Raw genomic sequence first — 25,715 nt, 5'->3', positions numbered from 1 at the left:
CATATCCTGAAGCAGATATGGCAGCCCATGAGCAGGTGGACCATTTCGCACTCACTGCCCGAAGGCCTGAGCTTCGCCTTGGAGGGAACTTTCTGGAACGTTTGCGGTATATGTAGCTCTTTGGCTAGTGTCTCAGTCAAGTGACACTGGACAGAGGTCTTCCGTCATGAGACACTCTCAATCCCTCCAAAAACATGGCAGCTAAAAAGTTTGTGACAGCGCACAAGGAAAAAATCTTAATTGTTCCCGGAGGATGAAAGCCAAAAGGATTCCCCCTCAAGCTGAAATTTGGCAACTGGTCAGAATTAATATGGCTTCGTGAATCTGCAATATTTTGCTTTTGAAATCTGTTTTTAATCTTTTACAAAACAAGAAAGGAAGGAAAGACTGGCTCGTCAATGTATGCTAAAGGCAGCCCTTTCAAGTTTTCAATTCCGTGCTTCGACGCTGTCCTCTTGTTTCCTTTCTCCCGTTTCAAAACACCCAAATTCAGCAGCTTTCCTAAACGGTCATGTTGAAAAATAAATCTGAAAGAATTATAATCAGTTTGGATTTCTGCAGAGCTGATTCAAGCTAGGAGAATGTGCTCTTTTGGGCATCTTTTGGGGGACAGGTGGAGGCAAATCATAGAATCATACAGTGGTAGAGTTGGAAGGGACCACAAGGGTCATCTAGTCCAACCCCCTGCAATGCAGAAATCTTTTGCCCAATGTGTGGCTCGAACCCACCATTCTGAAATCAAGAGTCTCATGCGCTACCAACTGAGCTACCCCAACAGTTGTCAGCTGGCCCAGTCTTACTCAACATCTTTATCAATGACTTGGATGATGGGCTTGAGAGCATCCTGATCAAATTTGCAGATGACACCAAATTGGGAGGGGTGGCTAATACCCCAGAGGACAGGATCACACTTCAAAATGACCTTAACAGATTAGAGAACTGGGCCAAAGCAAACAAGATGAATTTTAACAGGGATAAATGTAAAGTACTACACTTGGGCAAAAAAAATGAAAGGCACAAATACAGGATGGGTGACACCTGGCTTGAGAGCAGTACATGTGAAAAGGATCTAGGAGTCTTGGTAGACCATAAACTTGACATGAGTCAACAGTGTGCTGCAGCAGCTAAAAAAGCCAATGCAATTCTGGGCTGCATCAATAGGAGTATAGCATCTAGATCAAGGGAAGTAATAGTACCACTGTATTCCGCTCTGGTCAGACCTCACCTGGAATACTGTGTCCAGTTCTGGGCACCACAGTTCAAGAAGGATACTGACAAGCTGGAACGTGTCCAGAAGAGGGCAACCAAAATGGTCAAAGGCCTGGAAACGATGCCTTATGAGGAACGGCTTAGGGAGCTGGGTATGTTTAGCCTGGAGAAGAGAAGGTTAAGGGGTGACAGTGCACGGCAGACAGTGAGACGAATAATTCTGCTTCGGGCAGAGGGCGAATTGCAGCAGAACAGAAAGAGTACTGCATGTGACACAAATACAGGGTGGAGCAGAAAGCAAGGCTTTCTTACACCCCTACTTTTCTCTCCCTCCACATATATGAATGAACAAACAAACATGTCCATTCACTTCTATGGAACTAGGATGAAGGGGCTCCCCTTAGACTCTGGAGAAGAGGCAGCATGATAGAAGTTTATAGAATTTTGCATGGCATGGAGAAAGCAGAAAAAGAAATGCATTTTTCATAAGACTAGAAGTCCGAGTGAGCTGAATGTTGGGAGATTCAGGACAGATAAAAGAAAATACTTCTTCGCACAGGGCAAAGTTCACGTGTGGTTTTTCCCGAATCCCAAAGTCAGCCACCAGAGGGCAATATGTGCAAAGACATCTATTACTTGCTTACCCTGTTTGGATGAGCATTTTTCTGAGAAGTTCTCCAGCTTCCATGGATTTTTTTAAAGGCACAAATCCCCAAAGTACTTGTTGTTGTCCTAGTTACACACTCCCAGGCAAACGGTACATTGCTTCCTAGAATGTTTTACTATAGTAAGTACAGCTTAAGGGAGGGGAAAGGTTGAATAAGGTCCCTTGTTGGCATAACGGCCGCAGCTCCTGTTTCTAGCCCCTCTTGTTGGCAAAGGACCATGCTCAACGGCTAAAGGGATGCAGGTGGCGCTGTGGGCTAAACCACTGAGCCTCTTGGGCGTGCCGATTGGAAGGTGGGCGGTTCAAATCCCTGCGACGGAGTGAGCTCCCGTTGCTCTGTCCCAGCTCCTGCCAACCCAGCAGTTCAAAAGCACACCAGTGTGAGTAGATAAATAGGTACCACTGCGGTGGGAAGGTAAACGGCATTTCTGTGCGCTCTGGTTTCTGTCACGGTGTTCCGTTGCGCCAGAAGCGGGTTAGTCATGCTGGCCACATGACCCAGAAAGCTGTCCGTGGATAAACACCGGCTCCCTCGGCCTGAAGCGAGATGAGCGCTGCAACCCCATAGTTGCCTTTGACCGGAATTAGCTATCCAGGGGTCCTTTAGCTTTTTCCTACATTGAACTGCTACCTGGTCCATTTGTAAGAACCCAATGAGTGGCCGCTGTACTTGGGTTGTTTTCTCAGAGCTAGTACCATTTGCTGGAAGCATGAGGAGGTGGGGAGAGCTGTGGTGGTCAGGCCTTGCTTTTGGACACCCCCCATGGGCATCTGATTGACCAGGATCGTGAAGCAGATGTGCAATAGGGCCTGATCCAGAAGGCTGTTCTTCAGTTCTTCTGTTGGTGATGCAGTTCCTCTGCTGGCAATGCATAAACGCACCGTGCAGATCACTAAGTTGACACTTGTTGACTCACAGCTGAATGTATAATCCGATTATGTCCACCGTGATGATCTTTGATAGGTGATGACTCATTCACACGCAAAGAGTCAAAAAGATTCGCTGAGCAATGACTGGGTATGAACGAACCGGTATACTCACTCCTCGTGACAGCGAATTCAAGGGGTGAGTGCCAACAGGGAATGATTGGAGGATGGGTGGTGGTTAACAGTGAGAGCCAGAGAGCCAGTGTGGTGTAGTGGTTAAGAGCGGTAGACTCATAATCTGGTGAACCGGGTTCGCTTCCCCGCTCCTCCACATGCAGCTGCTGGGTGACCTTGGGCCAGTCACACTTCTTTGAAGTCTCTCATCCTCATTCACCTCACAGAGTGTTTGTTGTGGGGGAGGAAGGGAAAGGAGAATGTTAGCCGCTTTGAGACTCCTTAAGGCAGTGATAAAGCGGGTTATCTAATCCAAACTCCTCCTCCTCCTCCTCCTCCTCCTCCTCCTCCTCTTCTTCATCTTCTTCAACAGATTGAAGTTGAATCAGCAGCGGAGCATATGCCTGTGCTGCCCAGGGCGGGAGTGCTCCCGAGGAGGGTGTGGCGTGGAGTGTGCCCTTCCAAGCATAGGATAGCCGCTCGGGTGCTCAGAGTGGTGCTCATGCCCTGCAGCCGGGGGCGGAGCGAGCCACCCATGGCAGACATTCGGCACGCCACCCACCTGCGACTCCCAAGCCCCTCCCCCAAGCTGTCAAATTGAAGGGGGAATGCCACCGGCAAAGGCACGCAGCTTCCCCCCTTATCCTGATGGCTCGGGGTAGGCTTGGGAGTCGCGGACGGGTAGCGTGCCGAATGTCACCCCCCTCAGTGAGGGCACCAGGGGCGGGCCACTTCCACCGCCCCCCTTCCTACGCCCCCGGGTTGAATCCCGACAAAACAGAATGACTTTTTGGAGGAATGGGGCAAGAAGGTGCGGGGGACTCCCTGGTCCTGAATGGGGTAACTGTGCCCCTGAAGGACCAGGTGCGCAGCCTGGGAGTAATTTTGGACTCACAGCTGTCCATGGAGGCGCAGGTGAATTTGCATCCAGGCCAGCTGTCTACCAGCTCCATCTGGTACGCAGGCTGAGACCCTCCCTGCCCGCAGACTGTCTCGCCAGAGTGGTGCACGCTCTGGTTATCTCCCGCTTGGATTACTGCAATGCGCTCTACATGGGGCTACCTTTGAAGGTGACACGGAAACTGCACCTAATCCAGCATGCGGCAGCTAGACTGGTGACTGAGGTTCGCAGAAGTACAAAACTTACGAAATGAAACCTCCCTAAAGTCCCCAAAAGAGTCCAACGAGGGCTAAAGATGCTCAGTAACCATCACTCTGCTGATAAAGAAAAACAGATGATGTGGTGGAGATGGAATGGAGTATCCTGGAGATGGGTATGACTGGATGGCAGGAGCTCTTCCAACAAACCCTTTTAAGTGGAGATCTTTCCCTGTCTGCATCTGTACTGGAATTGTTTGTAAGATAGTTTTATTGTTATTGTTTCATCGAATGTCGTTTGCTGCCCTGGGCTCCATCGGGAGGAAAGTCCGGATTTTCATAACAGTACTAAAACTCTGAACAGGAGCGCTCCTGCTAGGAGGTGAGGGTGCGCTGCAACATTTAGTTGCAGGTCTCGCTTGGTTCCACCTATTCATTAGCTTGCAAGAACAAAGAAAAACGGTGCCGCGTCCTCTTCGTGCCTGAAAGGAATCCCATATCCCTCCGGTAGGTGGTGCTACATGTAAAGATAGTGTCACCATGTAGTCAAGTCCTGCAGAACAAGAGTTCAGGAGCAGAAAAGTGGTTGTCCTTTCTAACCCACATGGGGGCGGTAGCATTCCAGCAATCGGAGGCCTGAAGATCTGGTTCTCTAAGGGGATCAGAGTAGCATCCAAGGGCCAAAGAGAGAGACCAAAGCAATAAGAAGTAGGGAAGGGGGAGAAATTTGGTTCCAGTTCAAATTTCAGTGAGAAGTTACCTATTTGCACTTTCCAATACAGTGGTTGTTGTTGTTCAGTCGTTCAGTCGTGTCCGACTCTTCGTGACCCCATGGACCAGAGTACGCCAGGCACGCCTATCCTTCACTGCCTCTCGCAGTTTGGCCAAACTCATGTTAGTAGCTTCAAGAACACTGTCCAACCATCTCATCCTCTGTCGTCCCCTTCTCCTTGTGCCCTCCATCTTTCCCAACATCAGGGTCTTTTCTAGGGATTCTTCTCTTCTCATGAGGTGGCCAAAGTACTGGAGCCTCAACTTCAGGATCTGTCCTTCTAGTGAGTACTCAGGGCTGATTTCTTTGAGAATGGATAGGTTTGATCTTCTTGCAGTCCACGGGACTCTCAAGAGTCTCCTCCAGCACCATAATTCAAAAGCATCAATTCTACGGCGATCAGCCTTCTTGATGGTCCAGCTCTCACTTCCGTACATTACTACTGGGAAAACCATAGCTTTAACTATACGGACTTTTGTCGGCAAGGTGATGTCTTTGCTTTTTAAGATGCTGTCTAGGTTTGTCATTGCTTTTCTCCCAAGAAGCAGGCGTCTTCTGATTTCGTGACTGCTGTCACCATCTGCAGTGGTACCTCTGGTTAAGTACTTAATTCGTTCCGGAGGTCCGTTCTTAACCTGAAGTCCGTTCTTAACCTGAAGACCACTTTTTTATATATACATAATTTTTATTATTTTATACTATACTACTACAGAAAATAAAACATACATTCACATACATTTTCCAATTTTGGCTAACATAGCCATGACTTCCCTCAGACCTTCCACATGGCTTTCAGAATTATATCTTAATATTATACTTCTTTAATCTACCATTGCTTACATTATCATAAATCTCATACATACTCTAACTACCATACTTACAATAATATTTCTACACATTAACTACAAAGCTTCTTGAAGTCCTATTAGCGTATTCAACTGCAAATTATTTTTCAAATAGTTCGTAAACTTTAACCAGTCTTTGATGAATTTCTGGTCCCGCTGTTCCTGGATTCTTCTCGTCATTTTGTCCAGTTCTGCATATTCCATCAATTTTACTGTCCAGTCTTCTTTTGTCGGTATTTCTTCTTGTTTCCACCTTTGTGCTAGCAAAATCCTAGCTGCAGTCACTGTGTATTGAAACAATTTAATGTCCTGTTTTTCAATGTCTGTACCTATAATACCTAGTAAGGAGGCTTCAGGTTTCTTAACAAAATTATATTTCAACATTTTTCTCAGCTCATGATATATCATGTCTCAATATGCCCTCACCTTCTTGCACTCCCACCACATATGATAAAAGGTACCGACATTTTATAGCTAATGGGCCTTCCCGCCATAGCTGTCAACCCTCCCTGCTGTTTCCCAGTGCTATAATAAGGGGATTTCCCGCAAAAAAGGGAAAGGTTGACAGCTATGCCTCCTGCTGCCTCTGCGCCGCCAGAGCATGATTTCTGTTCTTATCCTGAAGCAAAGTTCTTAACCTGAAGCGTTATTTCTGGGTTAGCGGAGTATGTCACCTGAAGCATACGTAACCCGAGGTACCACTGTACAATGCAAGAACGAAAATACAGCCCTCCTTCGAAATTTGCACTTCTCTGAATTTTGATGTGCAGTTCTACGATGAAATTGTGTGTGTGCAAATGCATATATTAAGGGAAAGTGTGCCTAATGCACAGATTAGGTGAAAGCAAGGCGCGAGCATGCATTCTATTAAGGAAATTTGCTTGCCAAAATTGTGTGTGTGTGTGTGTGTGTGTGGCAAAACTGCATGCAAGCATTCTGCATGCTGACAAATTTTCACGAGGACTTCTTTTAATTGCAGATTGATGCATAAATGTGGGGAACTGAACTTAAAATCAAAAACTGAAATTGATAAATTCATCTGTTCCAGATGGGTCTCATACTGTTCCTGCTTCGCCTCTGGCAAGAAAGCTACTTTCTGATCTAACATTTCCTTCAGCCGCCCACCTATGATTTGCTATTGCCCTTTAATTTTTCCTAGGGCTTGCTGATTGGCAAAGGACCATGATCTTGTTGGCAAAGGACCATGCTCAGCTGCTGAAGGGATGCGGGTGGCACTGTGGGCTAAACCACTGAGCCTCTTGGGCGTGCCAATTGGAATTTCGGCAGTTCGAATTCCCGCAACAGAGTGAATTCCCATTGCTCGGTCCCTGCTCCTGTCAACCTAGCAGTTCGAAAGCACGTCAAGTGCAAGTAGATAAATAGGTACCACTCCGGCGGGAAGGTAAATGGCATTTCTGTGCGCTGTTCTGGTTCGCCAGAAGTGGCTTAGTCATGCTGGCCACATGACCCGGAAAAACTGTCTGCAGACAAACGCCGGCTCCCTCGGCCAGTAAAGCGAGATGAACGCCACAACCCCATCGGCTCCCAGTACGTTTCCGAGCACAATTCAAAGTGTTGGTGCTGACCTTTAAAGCCCTAAACGGCCTCAGCCCAGTATATCTGAAGGAGCATCTCCACCCCCATCATTCTGCCCAGACACTGAGGTCCAGCTCCAGGGGCCTTCTGGTGGTTCCCTCACTGCTTGTCTCCAGTGCAGTGCGGGGTCACTCGGGCAGTGTGGCAAGGGCTGGGGTTCCGCGGTGGGCTCTTTCACCCTCCGCGCCCCACCCCCTGGCATGCGTGCACCCCTCCAGCACTGGCCCTTTATGCTGCAGCATTGCCATTTGGGCTTATGCTCAGTTCGTTCATGTGCACGATAATCCTCAAGCCAGTGTGGTGTAGTGGTTAAGAGCGGTAGACTCGTAATCTGGTGAACCGGGTTCGCGTCTCCGCTCCTCCACATGCAGCTGCTGGGTGACCTTGGGCTAGTCACACTTCTCTGAAGTCTCTCAGCCCCACTCATCTCACAGAGTGTTTGTTGTGGGGGAGGAAGGGAAAAGGAGAATATTAGCCGCTTTGAGACTCCTTCGGGTAGTGATAAAGCGGGATACCAAATCCAAACTCTTCTTCAAACACAGGAGTGCCAGCCACTTCAGTTTTAAACCCACAAATCTCCCTTCTACGGCAGAGATATCAAAAGCACAGGGGCCCATTGTCCTTTGTATGTGGTCGCACCGTTCGCAGCATACAGGTTTAGCCAAAAACACCAAAAACCTAGAGGGCGATTGCTTGAATCTGTGCTTCATTCGTGATTCTGTTGATGCGTCTGAAACCATGACGGCTGCGCAAGAGGATAGACAGGAACAGAAGCCAGCAAGTTTTGACTTTTGGGTCGGGGTTTTTGAAAGGGTTGGAGTAGGGTAATAAGACTGGATATATTTTATGGAATTTCTTTACTATATGGTTTTGACAAATGGATATGGACACTGCGGCAACGGAAAATGTTAAAAAAAATTAGCCAAAAATTTTGAGGCCGGAGGGAGGTAAGGGGATAGAAAAAGGGAGGCAGTTTTTTAAATTATTGTTAGAATAGCTAAAATTGGTTAAGAAATTAGAAAAGTTCAGAAGAATATTGAGGCCGAGGTAGAGAAGAAAATATAAGTAATTAAGTTTGATGTATTAATGATTTTAAAAATGATAAGGAGGAAAGAAATGTAGTGTAAATTAGATTTGAAGATGATTGGAAAACTGGGAAATATGTTTTTACTTTGAAGTCAACAGAGGGGCATTCGAGGAAGTCAATTTAAAGATGAAATTGAAAGGAGTAGGAATACCTGGCCCAGGAAAAGGGTCAGGACTAAGCAATGATTTATGCAAAATGATGGGTTAAATGCAAAATGATATTATATGTGCTCCTGTGAGAGGGGGGGTTGGAAATTTTGCTCTCGGTGGGAGGGGGGGAGTATGAAAATTTTAACCATGTAATGATTTTGTGCTTTAAAATGAAAAATCTTATAAATTTTTTAATAAAAAATATAATAGAATCATAGAATCATAGAGTTGGAAGAGACCACAAGGGCCATCCAGTCCAACCCCCTGCCAAGCAGGAAACACCATCAAAGCATTCCTGACAGATGGCTGTCAAGCCTCTGCTTAAAGACCTCCAAATAAGGAGACTCCACCACACTCCTTGGTAGCAAATTCCACTGCCGAACAGCTCTCACTGTCAGGAAGTTCTTCCTAATGTTTAGGTGGAATCTTCTTTCTTGTAGTTTGAATCCATTGCCCTGTGTCCGCTTCTCTGGAGCAGCAGAAAACAACCTTTCACCCTCCTCTATATGACATCCTTTTATATATTTGAACATGGCTATCATATCACCCCTTAACCTTCTCTTCTCCAGGCTAAACATACCCAGCTCCCTAAGCCGTTCCTCATAAGGCATCGTTTCCAGGCCTTGGACCATTTTGGTTGCCCTCCTCTGGACACGATCCAGCTTGTCAGTATCCTTCTTGAACTGTGGTGCCCAGAACTGGACACAGTATTCCAGGTGAGGTCTGACCAGAGCAGAATATAGTGGTACTATTACTTCCCTTGATCTAGATGATATACTCCTATTGATGCAGCCCAGAATTGCATTGGCTTTTTTAGCTGCTGCATCACACTGTTGACTCATGTCAAGTTTGTGGTCTACCAAGACTCCTAGATCCTTTTCACATGTACTGCTCTCAAGCCAGGTGTCACCCATCCTGTATTTGTGCCTTTCATTTTTTTTGCCCAAGTGTAGTACTTTGCATTCTTCCCTGTTAAAATTCATCTTGTTTGCTCTGGCCCAGTTCTCTAATCTGTTAAGGTCATTTTGAAGTGTGATCCTGTCCTCTGGGGTATTAGCCACCCCTCCTAATTTGGTGTCATCTGCAAACTTGATCAGGATGCCCTCAAGCCCATCATCCAAGTCATTGATGAAGATGTTGAATAAAACCATGACGGCTGCAATCTTGTGCATAAAACTTATGCAACTGCTACTGAACTCAGTGGGACTTCCTTCTGAAGAGGTGAGCATGGCCTCACTCTATAAATGACACCTGTATTGCAAACATCTGTTGCAGGAGAAATAGACTCTTATGAAGCATGTCTGTGCAAAGGAAATTCGCAAAGGCTCCTATGGTTTATGGCCCTGGTATTTCCCCTTTCCCTGCTCAGACAGTAGATGCACCCAGAGGTTTGTTAGCCCTCTCGTCCTCCCTTACCCCAAAGTCACACACAAACTCCTTTTATTTTTAATTTCCCCCCGTGCATCCGCAGCCTGCAGCCTGCCAAATTTCAAGGAGGGAAACTTTGGAGTGGTTTGACGTCAAGGAGAGTTTGGTCAGCTTTGTCCCTTTGCTGGGGAAATGGTGCCCTTGGATTTTCAAATCCTCGGCTGCTGAATTAAATTGGCAGGGTTCTAGGGCTGTCTGAAAGAAGGGGTTGTTTTCGACCTTCAGCCAGAGCCAGGGAGCTGGATGGACATTTAATTGAACTTGGTTATGTCTCAGTGGCCTTTTGTTCTTGAAAACACTGGCGCAGATGGGGTGGATAAGGGGAAACTATCGAATATGCAGCTAAGAGCCTCCATTTTATTTATTTATGCACTATTCCCTAATGCTCTCACCTCAGGTTTTGGATGCAATGTGTCCTGATGTTTTGGACACCGTGACCAGTTCTGGTTGCCTCACCTCAAACAACGTATTGCGAAGTTGGACAAGGTTCAGAAAAAAGGCAAGCATAAACATAAAATGGATGAAGCGACTCCCCTCTGAGAAGAGATCGTAGTGTATGGGGCTTTTGAGTTTAGGGGAAAGGAAAGGAGGAAGCGTCCTGAGAGGAGTTTATAAAATTATGCATGTTTTTCCTCCCTCGCTAGATCTCGTGGACAGTCAATGACAGTCTGTCGGCTCCCTCACTGCCCGCAGACTGTCTCGCCAGAGTGGTACATGCTCTGGTTATTTCCCGCTTGGATTACTGCAATGCGCTCTACGTGGGCTACCTTTGAAGGTGACCAAGAAACTGCAATTAATCCAGAACGCGGAAGCTAGACTGGTGACTGGGAGTGGCCGCTGGGACTACATAACACTGGTCCTGAGAGATCTACATTGGCTCCCAGTATGTTCCCGAGCACAATTCAAAGTGTTGGTGCTGACCTTTAAAGCCCTAAACGGCCTTGGTCCTGTATACCTGAAGGAGCGTCTCCACCCCCATCATTCTGCCCGGACACCGAGGTCCAGTGCCGAGGGCCTTCTGGCGGTTCCCTTGCTGTGAGAAGCGAAGTTACGGGGAACCAGGGAGAGGGCCTTCTCGGTAGCGGTACCCGCCCTGTGGAACGCCCTCCCATCAGAGGTCAAGGGAATAAACAACAACCTGACATTCAGAAAATACCTGAAGGCAGCCCTGTTTAGGGAATTTTTAAAACTGTGATATTTTAAATGTATTTTAATATTTGATGGAAGCCGCCCAGAGTGGCTGGGGAGACCCAGCCAGATGGGCGGGGTACAAATAAATTATTATTATTATTATTATTATTATTATTATTAAGCTGAATGTTGGGAAAGACCATATAACACCGGTCATGAAAGGCCTACATTGGCTCCCAGTATGTTTCCAAGCACAATTCAAAGTGTTGGTGCTGACATTTAAAGCCCTAAATGGCTTTGGCCCAGTATACCTGAAGGAGCATCTCCACCCCTATCATTCAGCCCAGACACGGAGGTCCAGCTCCAAGGGCCTTCTGGTGGTTCCCTCCCTGCGAGAAGTGAGGTTGCAGGGAACAAGGCAGAGGGCCTTCTCGGTGATGGCACCATGTGGAAACACCCTCCCATCAGATGTCAAGGAGATAAAACAACTACCTCACTTTTAGAAGACACCTGAAGGCAGCCCTGTTTAGGGAAGTTTTTAATATCTGATGTTTTATTGTGCTTTTAATTCTGTTGGGAGCCGCCCAGAGTGGCTGGGTATAAATAAAAATTATTATTATTATTATTATTATTATTATTATTATTATTATTATTATTATTATTATTATTCAAGATGGATAAAGAAAGGACATTTCCACACAGCACATAGTTAAACTATGGCACTCACTCCCACAAGACACAGTGATGCCCTCCAACTCACAGATCTTGAAAAGAGGGGTTGACAGACTCATAATGGCTATGCTTTGTCCCCATTGTTCGGGACAACAAATGCTTCTGAATACCAGTTGCTGGGACCCAGGTGGCGCTGTGGGTTAAACCACAGAGCCTAGGGCTTGCCGATCAGAAGGTCGGCGGTTTGAATCCCTGCGACGGGGTGAGCTCCCGTTGCTCGGTCCTTGCTCCTGCCCACCTAGCAGTTCGAAAGCACGTCAAAGTGCAAGTAGATAAATAGGTACCCGTCCAGCGGCAAGGTAAACGGCGTTTCCGTGCGCTGCTCTGGATCGCCAGAAGCAGCTTAGTCATGCTGGCCACATGACCCGGAAGCTGTACACCGGCTCCCTCGGCCTATAGAGCAAGATGAGCGCCGCAACCCCAGAGTCAGACACGACTGGACCTAATGGTCAGGGTTCCCTTTACCTTAACCAGTTGCTGGAAAGCACAGGAGGAGAGAAGGCTGTTGCTCTCAGGCCCTGCTTGCTAGTTTCACACAGGCATCTATGAGAAGAGGATGCTGGACTAGATGGGCCATTGGCCTGATCCTGCAGGCTCCTCTCATGTTCTTATGATGACATTGCCAACTGTATTTTGGCAGGCTAAAGCATTGGGGTTTTTTTTTTCTAAGTTTAGTGAGGGGTGGTGCATAAGGATGGCAGATTGAGATGGGCAAATCTTTCAGTTTTGATTTCTCAATTTTCTACTTGTTATGTTCAGATCCCCACATTTCTATATCCATTTGAGAATTTATTAAAAACAAGTGGTCATGAGTATCCTGCAACATTTTCATGCAAACGTCATCCAATATACAAACCCTTGAATGCAAAATAAAAATAAAATTCCTTCCAGTAGCACCTTAGAGACGAACTATGTTTGTTATTGGTATGAGTTTTCGTGTGCATGCACACTTCTTCAGATACCTTTCATGCAAGTTTGCCTAATATCCGCATGTTCCCAAAGCAATTTTCTTTAATGTAATGCATTCTTGTATGTTATCTTCACTAATACATCCATTTTATTGCGAGCCTTACGCCCAATATATGCATTTTCGTACACGTTGCTTGGCTGGAGAACTGCAGTTTGCAGAGAAGTGTGGATTCTGAAGGCTAGCTTTAGTTTGCATGCTGTTCCAGGTTTGCCTATCAATGTGAACAGAAATGAATTTCTCCCCAGTCTCTGGTGGGGACTAGCAGTCTCCAGGCTGTGGGAATGTTGGTACAGCTAGATCCAATTTTGCAACCCCCAGGGGAGCTTTTACATTTGAGCTTTGCTTTGCAAGAGAGAGAGTTTGCAAAATGAAATTTAAATTTAAACACACACTTTTACAAATGGAAGAATGTGCACTCTTAACACTGCCTTCCCCAAATCAGGTACATTCCAGATGTCATTAGACTCCAACTCCCATCAGCCCCAGCTTGCATAGCCAACAGTCAGGAATAATGGGAGTTGGAGTCCAATGACATCTGACACAAAGATCTCACAGTGCTGTGCATGTGAGCCAAGCTCCTTCATTTAAAAGCTAGAGAGGAACAATAGACCCCCCTGTTTCAGTTTTAGCTATGTTTTGTATATATAAATATACACTCATAAAATGAAAGAACAGTAAACAATAATGCTATAAAGCCACAGAAGCTTTACTTGCAGCCAACTTTGTGCTCGAACCTTGATTTCTGATGTTTTGCAAATATCTGTTATGCAACTTGGTTTATATGCTTTCGTTTCTACTTCCATCCAAAAGGAAGCTTGTGAATTTGGTCGCTGAGGTCTGGCTGACCCATCACATACATACTCAATAAACAGGAACTATAATGTAGATCAAGGGCGCGGGTGGCGCTGTGGGCTAAACCACAGAGCCTAGGGCTTGCCGATCAGAAGGTCGGCGGTTTGAATCCCCGCGACGGGTTGAGCTCCCGTTGCTCGTTCCCTGCTCCTGCCCACCTAGCAGTTCGAAAGCACGTCAAAGTGCAAGTAGATAAATAGGTACCCGTCCAGCGGGAAGGTAAACGGCGTTTCCGTGCGCTGCTCTGGTTCGCCAGAAGTGGCTTAGTCATGCTGGCCACATGACCCGGAAGCTGTCTGCGGACAAATGCCAGCTCCCTCAGCCAGTAAAGCAAGATGAGCGCCGCAACCTCAGAGTCATCCGCGACTGGACCTAACGGTCAGGGGTCCCTTTATCTTTACCTTTATCCTTGCTGCAGCAAGCATGGGTTTGATTGTTTCTTTATGCAATGCATGGTTCTGATTGTTTTAAAAGGTGTCTGCATGTATGCGTGCTGCAGACAATATGCACCGCGAGATGCACCTACTCAACATCAAGAGACATTGAAGAGCTGAGACTGCATGTCTCATGTGCAGAGCAGAGGCATGCCAAGCCCCACCTGCATTAAGATCTTCTTTGTAGACCTTAAGGACATTGGAGAGCCTGGTTTATGGATCAGCACAATGGTCCATCTACTCCAGCGGTCTCTTCCTGCAGTGGCCAACCAGATACCCCATGGGAAACATGCTAGCAGGACCCCCAAGTGGAATAGTGCTGCTCCCTCTTGCCTTTCCAAGCAACTGATGCAGCGGTACCTTGCTTCTCAAATGCTTTGGTTCTCAAACTCTGAAAACCCAGAAGTGTTCTGGTTTTTGAACAATTGTTGCATACATAAATACAATAGTTTGATCATATTCTCTGGGACATTTGTCCTCAACATCCCTAGAAGAAAAGCCTCAGGTTTGGGGGTGGGGGTGGGGAATGAACAATTTTAACACCATCTTCGTTTCATTATATATCATTTCCCAAAATCCCTTAGCTTTTTCCCATGTCCAAGCCACCCAACCAAACTCAATGGGTATTGGCCTCCACTGGTTGGGACAATTGGAGAGCATGAGTCAGCAGTTGACTATTGAGTGTGACTCCATCCCTGTTGGCAACCCATTCACTGATGCACACAGAGACAGGCAGTAGGAATCATTGCCTTGCACTGATCCACCAATAAAAAACACGCTCGGTAGAGGCACTGAAGTAATCGGTCCAAAAAGGACTTTCCACGTCATCCGTCCTCTTCAGTTAATCATTGAATCTGCAAGCAAAGCGATACAAAGAAGATGCCTTGTTCCAAGAATTAACCTTTCACTTTGCTCCTGCGGTCTCTGGGTTCGAATCTACTGAAGGTACAGTTAGGCTGCAAAAATCTGGGGCATGCTGCCAATGTAACCTCCTTGGGCCCTAAACCAATAATAATAATAATAATAATAATTATTATTATTATTATTATTTGTACCCCGCCCATCTGGCTGGATTTCCCCAGCCACTCTGGGCGGCTTCCAACAAAAATCAAATACAAAAATATCAAACATTAAAAACTTCCAAAATATGGAACGCTTCACGAATTTGCGTGTCATCCTTGCGCAGGGGCCATGCTAAACTTCTCTGTATCGTTCCAATTTTAGTATATGTGCTGCCGAAGCGAGCAATAATGACTCCCTACTGGGGGTTTTTAAAAAAAAACAAAAAACAAAAAACCTTTTTAATTGTGCTTTTATTCTCGTCAGAGTGTATTTATTTCATCATTAATTTTCGCTAAGCAAATGTATTTCCCGCAGCAATTAAGATAAGGCAGATAACCTTTGCAAGAGCTGAGCTGTAAAAGGAAAGAAATCTACACCGAAGGAGCTCCTCCACGTCAATTAAGATAAGCCTGGGGGAAACGAGATGAGATCAGGAGCTCCAGGGCGAACTTGTGAGCAGGCTATGCTTTAGGGAGAAGATGCCACCTGCAAGACAGGTAACCAGATTTTTCTCTGGGAAAGGCTCTCGTGTTTATTTGGAGTTTGGGCGTCACATGGCAGGACAGTGTGTCAGACAATGATGTGCTCACCCAAGCCCACATTCCCAGCACAATCGCACTCCTGTCTCAGTGACGGCTACTCTGGCTTGGTCATGTCCAGAGAATGGAAGATGGCAGGATCCCCAAAGGACGTGCTCTACGGAGAGTTGGCTTCAGGCACCAGGCCCTGCTGGCAGGTCAACTCTGCATTACAAAGATGCCTGGAAGCGTGATATGAAGGCTGGCGACATCAACCCCGCCATCTGGGAATTCCTTGCAGACGATTGCAGTGCCTGGAGGCATACAGTCAGGTTGTTCATCCACAGCAGTGACCCGAGGAGAAATGACCACTGGGAGGACTGCAGAGAGAAGAAACGCCATGGTGCATTTGCAGCAGCACACCTGGATGTCTTCATCTGCCCTAGCTGCAACAAAACATGTCTCTCCTGTTATGTACTCAGTGGTCTGTGTTTGCCTGAGCTTGAGTCTGGACTAAGGCTTCTGAGCCCTTATGTTCTGATTCGATAAATGATATCCAATCACAGAACATTTCAGGATTTGGGCCTCTGACATTGGCCTTTAAACTCTGAGTCATGATTCGCAGCTTGGAAGTTTAGACAGCCAATCACGTTGGGAGTGGGAGTGGCCCAGGCCTTCAGAAATGTATATAAGCAGTTGCTTTGCCCCCGTTGTCCAGTTCTGTTAGTTCAATAAAGGCTCTTGCTGTTACCACTGTGTCTTGCCTCGTGGGAACCCACCTACACTGCATCTCCCATATCAGTCTCTACAGCCACAGCAGGTGCTGTAACTCTCCAACAGTTTGACCTCATCCCCCAAAAATGCACTCTTCCATTGTCTCCCAAGACAGATGGATGCTGTGGTGCTTATAACAGCTGGGTGAAAACAAGATATTTCGCCTAAGCATCACCACTGGCAGGACCAGTGCTAGGGCTTCTTGCACCCTAGGCGAACAAACTTCTGGCGCCCCCCCCCCCCGCCAAAGCCTACTTTAGCGGGAGGTGGGGGGGTGGAGAGGCAAGCAGCAGCTTCTCTGCTGTAGCGGAGAAGCTGCTGCTCGCCTCTCCCGCCCCCCGCCAAAGCCTACTTTAGTGGGAGCCGGGTGGTGGTGTAGGGGGCAAGCAGCACCTCTCCGCTACAGCGGAGAAGGTGCTGCTAGCCCGTCCTGCCCCCCCTGCCCAAGCCTTGCCAGCACCCCCTCCATTTTGGCGCCCTAGGCAATTGCCTAGTTCGCCTAAATGGACGCGCTGGCTCTGACCACTGGGATTTCTGCAGGTTAGGATGTGCTTAAGATCAAAGGCCTGGTGTATTAAACAACAACCCTAAGTTTAGATCAAGAATGGGGAACCTGTAGGCCAACTTCCATCAGCCCCTCCCTGCATGCAGTGTTGAAAGACCAGGGATGGTGGGACTTAAAGTCCAACAGTATCTAGAGGGCTACAGGCTCCCCATCTCTGGCTTTGAGTTGGTAAAGACATCTCCTCCAACATCCCAGAGATTCGCTAGGGCCTTGTCCCCTGTCAACGCCACGCAGATTCTTAAAGCTTTTTCCCTCTTGCATTTTTTGACCCTAGAAATAAATCTCTGCTGTTTCACAGGTTTCCAAACGTGGTGTATTGGTAAGGACAAATGAAGCTGGGAATAGAACTTTTCATCTCACAAAAAAATTCACTTTTACTTATATTTTAGGGTAGCTGCAACTGGAATGATCTTCATTTGCTATCTTGATGAGAATTAGGAACATTCACACTGAAAGCTGATCTGACTCAGTTTCTCTCCCCCATCCCAACAGACAAACATGAATGTTACATACACCCCATGTATTGGAACCACATTTAAAACCCAGAGCTCCCCCCCCTCAAAAAAAAAACCTGGGAATGGTAGCTTCCCCCCCCCCCGAGCTACAATTCCCAGCAGCCATAACAAACTACAGTTCCCAGGATTATTTGGAGTAAACCATGTGCTTTAAACATGCGTTAAATCTGGATTTGGGACCAATCTGCCTGGGACCATAATTTATGTTTCTGTTGCTAGACAAGAGTGCGATTTTATTGTGGGAAACTTTTGCAACCCCTTTTTCAGAGTCTCTTTGGGTCATCAAGTGGGCTATAAGTCTTTTAAACAAATATGTAGATGATGCAACCTAGACTGCCAGGTCTGCCAGGAATCAGGTCTGGGGCCTGGAGAGCTGCCATGCCTCGTTTTCAAAATTAAGCACCAGATTGCTTTGTAAACAAAGACCATGTAAACTCAACCAGATTTACTGTTCGGTGAATACCAAGTATTTTGACATATGTTTACATCCCCATCAACTGCCTGGGAAAAACCAGGACATCCAATTTTGCCCCACAAGTGTACAGTGAAAATTTGGGGTGCCTTCCTCTCACACGATTTTGGGCCAAGATCTTGCCCCCCAACTTTTTGGGGGGGTCCGTGATCTTGCACAGCCCCCTGAAACACACATTTTGGGTGTGCCTGAAAAAGATGTTTTTCCTGAGTCTGTAATCTTGTGTGTGCCTGAAAAAACTTTTTTTCCTGGGTCTGTAATCTTGTGTGGCGATGTTGGAGACCAGACTGAGGATTACAAGCAAAATTACAGTCATACCTCAGGTTACAGATGCTTCAGGTTGCGTTTTTTTTTCAAGTTAAGAATGCGGCAACCCTGGAAGTGTTTACTTCCGGGTTTCGCGTTCGCGCATGCGCAGAAGCGCTCTATCGCGCATGTGCAAAAGCGCCACTCTAGTTGTGGACTTTTCGGGGTGTGAACGGCACCCCGAAACGGATTAAGTCCGCAACTAGAGGTACCACTGTACTTTTTCTGGGTCCACAATCTTGCACTGGTCACGTGACTTGCGTGGGATTTCAGACACAGAAGGTAGTGTCACAGATTTGGGCCACATCTTGTTGGAAGGTATGCGTTTTTGGCTGAGATCTGCCCCATATGATCGTCTGGCCTAGTGCCCATCTGTCCCCATACATTTACAGCAGTATCATAATCGCTTAAAAAACATCATGGCTTTACCCAAATATTTTATATAATTTTATTTAAAATGCTTTTAGGCTGCTTTTCCATGCAAAATGCCATCCAGAGCAGCTTGCCATTAAACTCGAAGTGTATACAAATTTGTAAAACTTAAAACTAGGATTTAGCAATGCACCACTTTTTTTTTTAAAGAAAGAAACAGAGCCAGAAGGCGTTATTCAATCAGACCATCCCTCAGCTAATAAACACCATGTCTGGCAGGTCAATTGGGGGGGGGTGGGAAGTCTCTGGGGTCTTCTGAAAAGCCTTCGGTGTAGAAATTTGACATGAAAGGGCAGAACCATGAAACCACCGTAAAGAAGAAGCTCTCGGATACACTTTCTGCGTAGGATAGCCCCAAGTGAGTTATTGTGCAACAACAAGATCACAGCACACGACCGCAGCTTGCACATTTAGCAGCAGGGAAGGCGAGGGGACTTTGGCTTTTCCAAGAGAGGAGAACTCCTACCTCTCGATTTACCAGCGTACCTGATGCAGGGGGAGAGAATGTGACAGAAAGGTTCGCATACTTTAAAAAAAAAGCCCGGAGCTCTGAACTGGAAGTTGGTAGCCCGACGGCATTGTTGACTTTTTCTGCAAAACTTCCCAACCTCTGAGTTATTGCTGTTTGCTCTGGGGGAAAGGTAACAAAATGCGCCCTTGTAAATATTTCGCTCAAGTGGCAACCCCGGAGGGAAAGGGGAATTTATTGCTCTGGTGGCAACATGGTCAAAACCAGCTTTTGTATGCTCCAACTGTCCTTATTTAGGGAAACTCCCTCTTTTCTGGTCCCCGTTCCTGACCTTGATTTTGCCTTTTAGGGGTGCCCAGTTAAAAATGGGTTCCATGATCACTGCAGATGGTGACAGCTGTCACGAAATTAGAAGACGCCTGCTTCTTGGGAGAAAAGCAATGACAAACCTAGACAGCATCTTAAAAAGCAAAGACATCACCTTGCCGACAAAGGTCCGTATAGTTAAAGCTATGGTCTTCCCAGTAGTAATGTACGGAAGTGAGAGCTGGACCATAAAGAAGGCTGATCGCCAAAGAATTGATGCTTTTGAATTATGGTGCTGGAGGAGACTCTTGAGAGTCCCATGGACTGCAAGAAGATCAAACCTATCCATTCTCAAAGAAATCAGCCCTGAGTGCTCACTAGAAGGACAGATCCTGAAGTTGAGGCTCCAGTACTTTGGCCACCTCATGAGAAGAAGAGAAGACTCCCTGGAAAAGACCCTGATGTTGGGAAAGATGGAGGGCACAAGGACAAGGGGACGACAGAGGATGAGATGGTTGGACAGTGTTCTCGAAGCTACTAACATGAGTTTGGCCAAACTGCGAGAGGTAGTGAAGGATAGGCGTGCCTGGCGTGCTCTGGTCCATGGGGTCACAAAGAGTCGGACACGACTGAACGACTGAACAACAACAACAAGAAGAAGTTAAAAATGTCCCACTGGGTGGTGAACCTGTAAAAGGGTAAAAGATTACTGGGAAATAATTCATAATGAATTGAAAAAAAATGTTTAAAAGTACTCCCTCCCCCCCCCCCCGACAAAAATGGGTCCTTTTTGTTGGGGACAATTCAGACTGAAATTCCCAGGTGTCAAAAAAAGGTTATTTATGTATGCCCCTACTGCAGCCCGTGTTTGGTTAGCTCAAAGATGGAAATAAAGAGAGGTCCCAACTAAAGAAGAATGGCAACTTAAGCTTATAGAATATGCACATTTTGCAGACTTAACATATAGAATAAGAGAACAAGAAGAACATACGTTTAGAGAAGATTGGAAAATGTTTATTGAATATATTGGGGGGGTGGCTCTCTGCCTGGTTTCCTGTAACCTCAATTCTCACAGTGAGGGAACCGCCAGAAGGCCCTCGGAGCTGGACCTCAGTGTCCGGGCTGAAGGCTGGAGCTACTTAGTTTTTCACACATTTTGACTGTATTTCTGTTAAATAAATCACGACACGGTGTAATATGTCGTGTGTTGCTCATCTGAGGTTGTATTTACCTGTTTTTAAGACCTGCTAAGGAACGGATGATTGTTGTTACATCCTCAAATGTAAAACCACAAAATTCAAAGAGGGCGCGCTTTCTTTGTCCCATGACTGTATACAAAAATGTATATAATGAAGTGTGCACATTAGATATTATACATGCATAGTATATATACTTACTGATAAAAACAAACACACAACATGCATTGTATGAAGGGGGGAGATAAATATTAGGGAAAACATGATTGCAAAAAATGTGTGCGTTAGGCAAAACTGTGTACAAAAATGCAAATATTATGATAAATGTGCATTATAATGCTGATGAATTTTCATAGAATCCTAGAGTTGGAAGAGACCACAAGGGCCATCCAGTCCAACCCCCTGCCAAGCAGGAAACACCATCAAAGCATTCCTGACAGATGGCTGTCAAGCCTCCGCTTAAAGACCTCCAAAGAAGGAGACTCCACCACACTCCTTGGCAGCAAATTCCACTGTCGAAGTTCTTCCTAATGTTTAGGGGGAATCTTCTTTCTTGTAGTTTGAATCCATTGCCCCATGTCCGCTTCTCTGGAGCAGCAGAAAACAACCTTTCTCCCTCCTCTATATGACATCCTTTGATATATTTGAACATGGCTATCATATCCCCCCTTAACCTTCTCTTCTCCAGGCTAAACATACCCAGCTCCCTAAGCCGTTCCTCATAAGGCATCGTTTCCAGGCCTTGGACCATTTTGTTGCCCTCCTCTGGACACGTTCCAGCTTGTCAGTATCCTTCTTGAACTGTGGTGCCCTGAACTGGACACAGTATTGCAGGTGAGGTTTGACCAGAGCGGAATACAGTGGTACTATTACTTCATGCCGTTTGTTTGTTTGTTTGTTTTTAATTGCAGTTTGGATTTGGATTTAAGATTGGTAAACTGAGGAACTGAGAGAAGTAGAAATGGACAGATCCACCCATCCCTAAGCCTAAATCACCTCAAAATATCAATGATCAAAAAGCATTAAGCATCAGCTATGAAGTCACAGATGGTGAATTCAAGCATCTTTGGGTGCCAGTACAGGCATCTGCCCGACACCTGAGCATTTGGTGGGACATCTGGGGGATTTCAACATCAAAGTCGGCAGGGAGACAATTTGAGGAGAGGAACCTAGGTTTCCGTTGCGATCGTGACCTAATTTCACAGCTCTTCCCTTGGAAAACGGAGGCAAGGCCAGAGCCTGCTCAGCAAAGTCCGCAGCTCAGCTCCTTCTCCCTCAGCATTGTGTTGTTGTGGCGTAATTTCTCACGCATGTTTTGAATGCAGCAAAAACAAAGATAAGGACTCGGCTGAGGAGAGCGATAACAGTGCGCAGAAGCTTTGTGCTCAGACACGGACTCCCCTGACAGGTATTTTTACAGGCCAAAGGGGAACCTGCAGTGTTTGAAGAGGGGGAAAGGTGAGAGCAATCTGTTCTCTTAGGGGAAGAGTACGTCAAAGGCCACAACAGGAGGGGTGCCACCTGCCAAGGGGGAGGCTGGAAGCAGAACCCTCCCTGGATCAGCGCCACATTGGAGGAGCCACTGAACTTCAGCCTGGAAGGGGAGAAGGAGACCTTGGCATGGGAAATCAGCCCAATAGGAAGTGTACCACCATCTGGCCTCTTGCTATATGAAAATTCACTTATCCAAAAGTAAGAATTATGCCCAAACTTCACTATACACTCCACAGATTCAGATATCCAAACAGCCGGAGTTTGCCCACTTGTTGGCCGGCGGCGGCTATTTTCAGGCAGAAACCATGCAGGAAAGGAGCGAAATCGGACAAATCAGGAGAGCAGGAGAGATGGGATGAAATATACTGGGAGTCATGTGTGAATTTCATGCTCTTTATTCAGCTTGTAGTAGCAAAAGAGGAATAAGAAGAAGAATGTCTGTTTCCCCAAAACGTCTGCCATATATATACACTATTTACACAATGGGCCCCACGTGATTGGCTAATTCCGGGCCACTCCTCTAGGCCAATCAGGTTGCGGATTCACTTCCTCCAGGAGCCAGATTGGCTGCTCTTGCAGGCCAATCAGGTAGCTGATTCACTTCCACCTGGAGCTGGATTGGGTGGCTCCTGCCAACCAACCAGACTGCTGCATTCTGGATACTATTGTTCTAGGACCAATCAGACTGCTGCATTCTGGATCCTATTGTTCTAGGATTCAGCTCAGTACATAACATGGGACAAGTTAGTTTTTACTTTGTCTCTCTTTTGCTGGTTGGCTGCAGACGTCTCAGGAAGACTCCATTGGAAAAAAAGGAGGCAGGGCGAGATGGGACAAACCCCAGATTAAAAATGTTCCCATAGGAATTGATGGAAGTCATGCATTCACCATGTGAACACTTGCCTAAGAAATGATTTTCAGGGAAGGCATTGCATTTGGTAAGTGGGAGCTGCACACACTTGAATAGGTAACGTAAAGGTAAAAAGTTAAAGGACCCCTGGATGGTTAAGTCCAGTCAAAGGTGACTCTGGGGTTGCGGCACTCATCTCACTTTCAGGCCGAGGGAGCCGGTGTTTATCTGCAGACAGCTTTCCGAGTCATGTGGCCAGCATGACTAAACTCCTTCCGGCGCAACGGAACACCGTGATGGAAAACAGAGTACACGGAAACACCTTTTACCTTCCCGCCACAGCGGTACCTATTTATCTACTTGCACTGGCGTGCTTTTGAACTGCTAGGTTGGCCGGAGCTGGGACAGAGCAACGGGAGCTCACTCCGTTACGGGGATTTGAACCGCCGACCTTCCGATTGGCAAGCCCGAGAGGCTCAGTGGTTTAGACCACAGCGCCACCCGCATTGAATACGACTCCCTCAGCCTAACAGGCAATGAATCAATGGCAATTCTCAGTTCCTATAGCTCTTGTGAAATGCACACAATGCCTGATAAGCAGAAAATGATAACACCGTGTCCTGGACACTCCATTGGGGTTATCAATCAGAGCAAACGGGAACAGCAAACCTGCTATAAGCCAACATGTTCATGAGGCTGCCATTCCATCTGTGGGGTGTCTGGAGACTGCTGGGTCTGCACTCTGTCAAAATTGAGAAAAGAATCGGCCTGTAAACCTTTCACTTATGGCATGCCCACCCCAATTAAGTCCTTTTTGTGAATTTCCCTATTTTAATTTTTAGTGATATTATGCTTCGGCAGAAAAGGACGGCATGCTGCCATACCTCTCAGCTGTGCCAGTGAAATCCTGAAGGCGAACGAGAAACGTTTCCTAAGGTACACAGTTTTGCAAAGCCGTTTCCCTTAATATAATGCACCTTTGTATGTTCTTTTCACTAGTTTGTCTGTACAGTATATGCATTTTTGGACAGAGTTGGAGAACCGCAGTGCAAGATACGGAGAAGTGCAAATTTCAACGGGTGCCTGTGTTTCATTTCTTGTATTGTCCTGGAAAAGGAGAATTAGGTCAAGTTGCCTGAATCGAATTTCTCCCCTTCCCCTAACCGGGAGGTGGATAAACAGACATCTAGTTTCCAAATCTGGAGCTAGGGGTCTTTCCAAAGCTGTAGCTATGGGACTTGCAGGTTGTGTAACGGTGAGATATAAATCTAGGGCAGGTATAAATGTAATCCCGTGATCACCTGTCCCACAGGGCGAAAGATCACTCCCCGTTCAGCTGTGGTCTGTGGCTGTAAAACCCCAGGCTGATAAAAAATGGCCAGAGTCCATCACAATCCGTGCCAACAACCGAGATACATAAGAGGGAAGCAGGAGGAAAGGGGAATCCCTATCAAAGATCTCCCTCCGGCATTATACATGGACCTAGTCACTATTTCAAAAATTATGCAATGGTGCCTGGTGCCTATTGGAGCTGCTAGGGCAGAAGGGAGCCCGACAGTAGGTGGCGCTAGAGAGCCAATGCCAGGCAGAGGCAATTCATTCTAGTTTCCTCTCCCATCTCCCTCCCTGCTGAGTCCCACAAGGGGCAATGCTGAGACCAGCCTCCACTGTGACCCGGGCGCCGCTCACTGTGCTGTCCAGCTGATAACTCCAAGGGCCTTGCAGAGGTGCCCACCTACAGAAGGCGGGTGGACTGGCAAATGAATCTTATATAACTTGGGACACCATCTTCTGCTGTGCCTGAGGGAAGGAGGGGATGCAGGACAGACCACATGGCACACGCAGCTACAGGGGTACCAACTTGAACAACATACTGCTGCGTGGGCAGGCAAACCCTGCCCTGAATAATCGATCACATGACATGGCACAAAAACACCTGAATGGCAATGCCCATCAAATTTGAGGTGTTCCTGTGCCACTCAAATATTTTATTGGGGCAGCTGAAGACCCCTCAGCTCCTATGTGCAGCTATGTTCTCCCACACTTCCTGCCGCTCCTGGCCTCCGTCCCCCAGCATCTGCTGCCTGAGGCCACTGCCTCATTCTGTTTAATGGTAGGGCCGGCACTGGTCAGGACAGTTGGAGCATGCAGTATCTCAAGTCAATGGTAGATGCTGAGGCTGGGCCCTGAGCTGCAGCTGCCGGGATCCTGGGCCACTTGCTCCTGGGCCACATTCAGGCCATGGTGGTGGTGGTGATATTTACTATACCCCACCCATCTGACTGGGTTGCCCCTGCCACTCTGGACAGCTTCCTACCTAATATAAAAACACAACTAAACATCAGACATTAAATTGTTTTTCCAATACAGGGCTGCCTTCAGATGATATCGAAAAGTCATGTCAAAAGCAAGAATGGTGATGATACCACTTTAAACAATCATGTTGTTGTTCAGTCGTTCAGTTGTGTCCGACTCTTCGTGACCCCATTGCCCATAGTACGCCAGACAACCCTATCCTCCACTACCTCCCGCAGTTTGGCCAAACTCATGCCAGTCGCTTCGAGAACACTGTCCAACCATCTCGTCCTCTGTCGTCCCCTTCTCCTTGTGCCCTCCATGTTTCCCAACATCAGGGTCTTTTCCAGGGAGTCTTCTCTTCTCAAGAGGTGGCCAAAGTACTGGAGCCTCAACTTCAGGATCTGCCCCTCCAGGGAGCACTCAGGGCTGATTTCTTTAAGGATGGAT

The 25,715-nt window shown here is 46.8% G+C and overlaps 1 non-coding gene across 1 annotated transcript; it reads right to left on the bottom strand.

Moving 5' to 3' along the window:
• Positions 1-15,152: 15,152 nt before the first annotated feature.
• On the bottom strand, positions 15,153-15,259 carry LOC117057222. Its single transcript, XR_004427809.1, has one exon. It is a non-coding gene; the product is annotated as a U6 spliceosomal RNA (small nuclear RNA).
• Between the last annotated feature and the right edge of the window lie 10,456 nt (positions 15,260-25,715).

This window comes from Lacerta agilis, chromosome 13 (assembly GCF_009819535.1).
Source record: "Lacerta agilis isolate rLacAgi1 chromosome 13, rLacAgi1.pri, whole genome shotgun sequence".
In the NCBI taxonomy this organism is placed as follows: Eukaryota; Metazoa; Chordata; class Lepidosauria; order Squamata; family Lacertidae; genus Lacerta; species Lacerta agilis.
The sequence above is the reverse complement of the archived record's forward strand: the minus strand, read 5'-3'. Positions and strand labels throughout refer to the sequence as shown.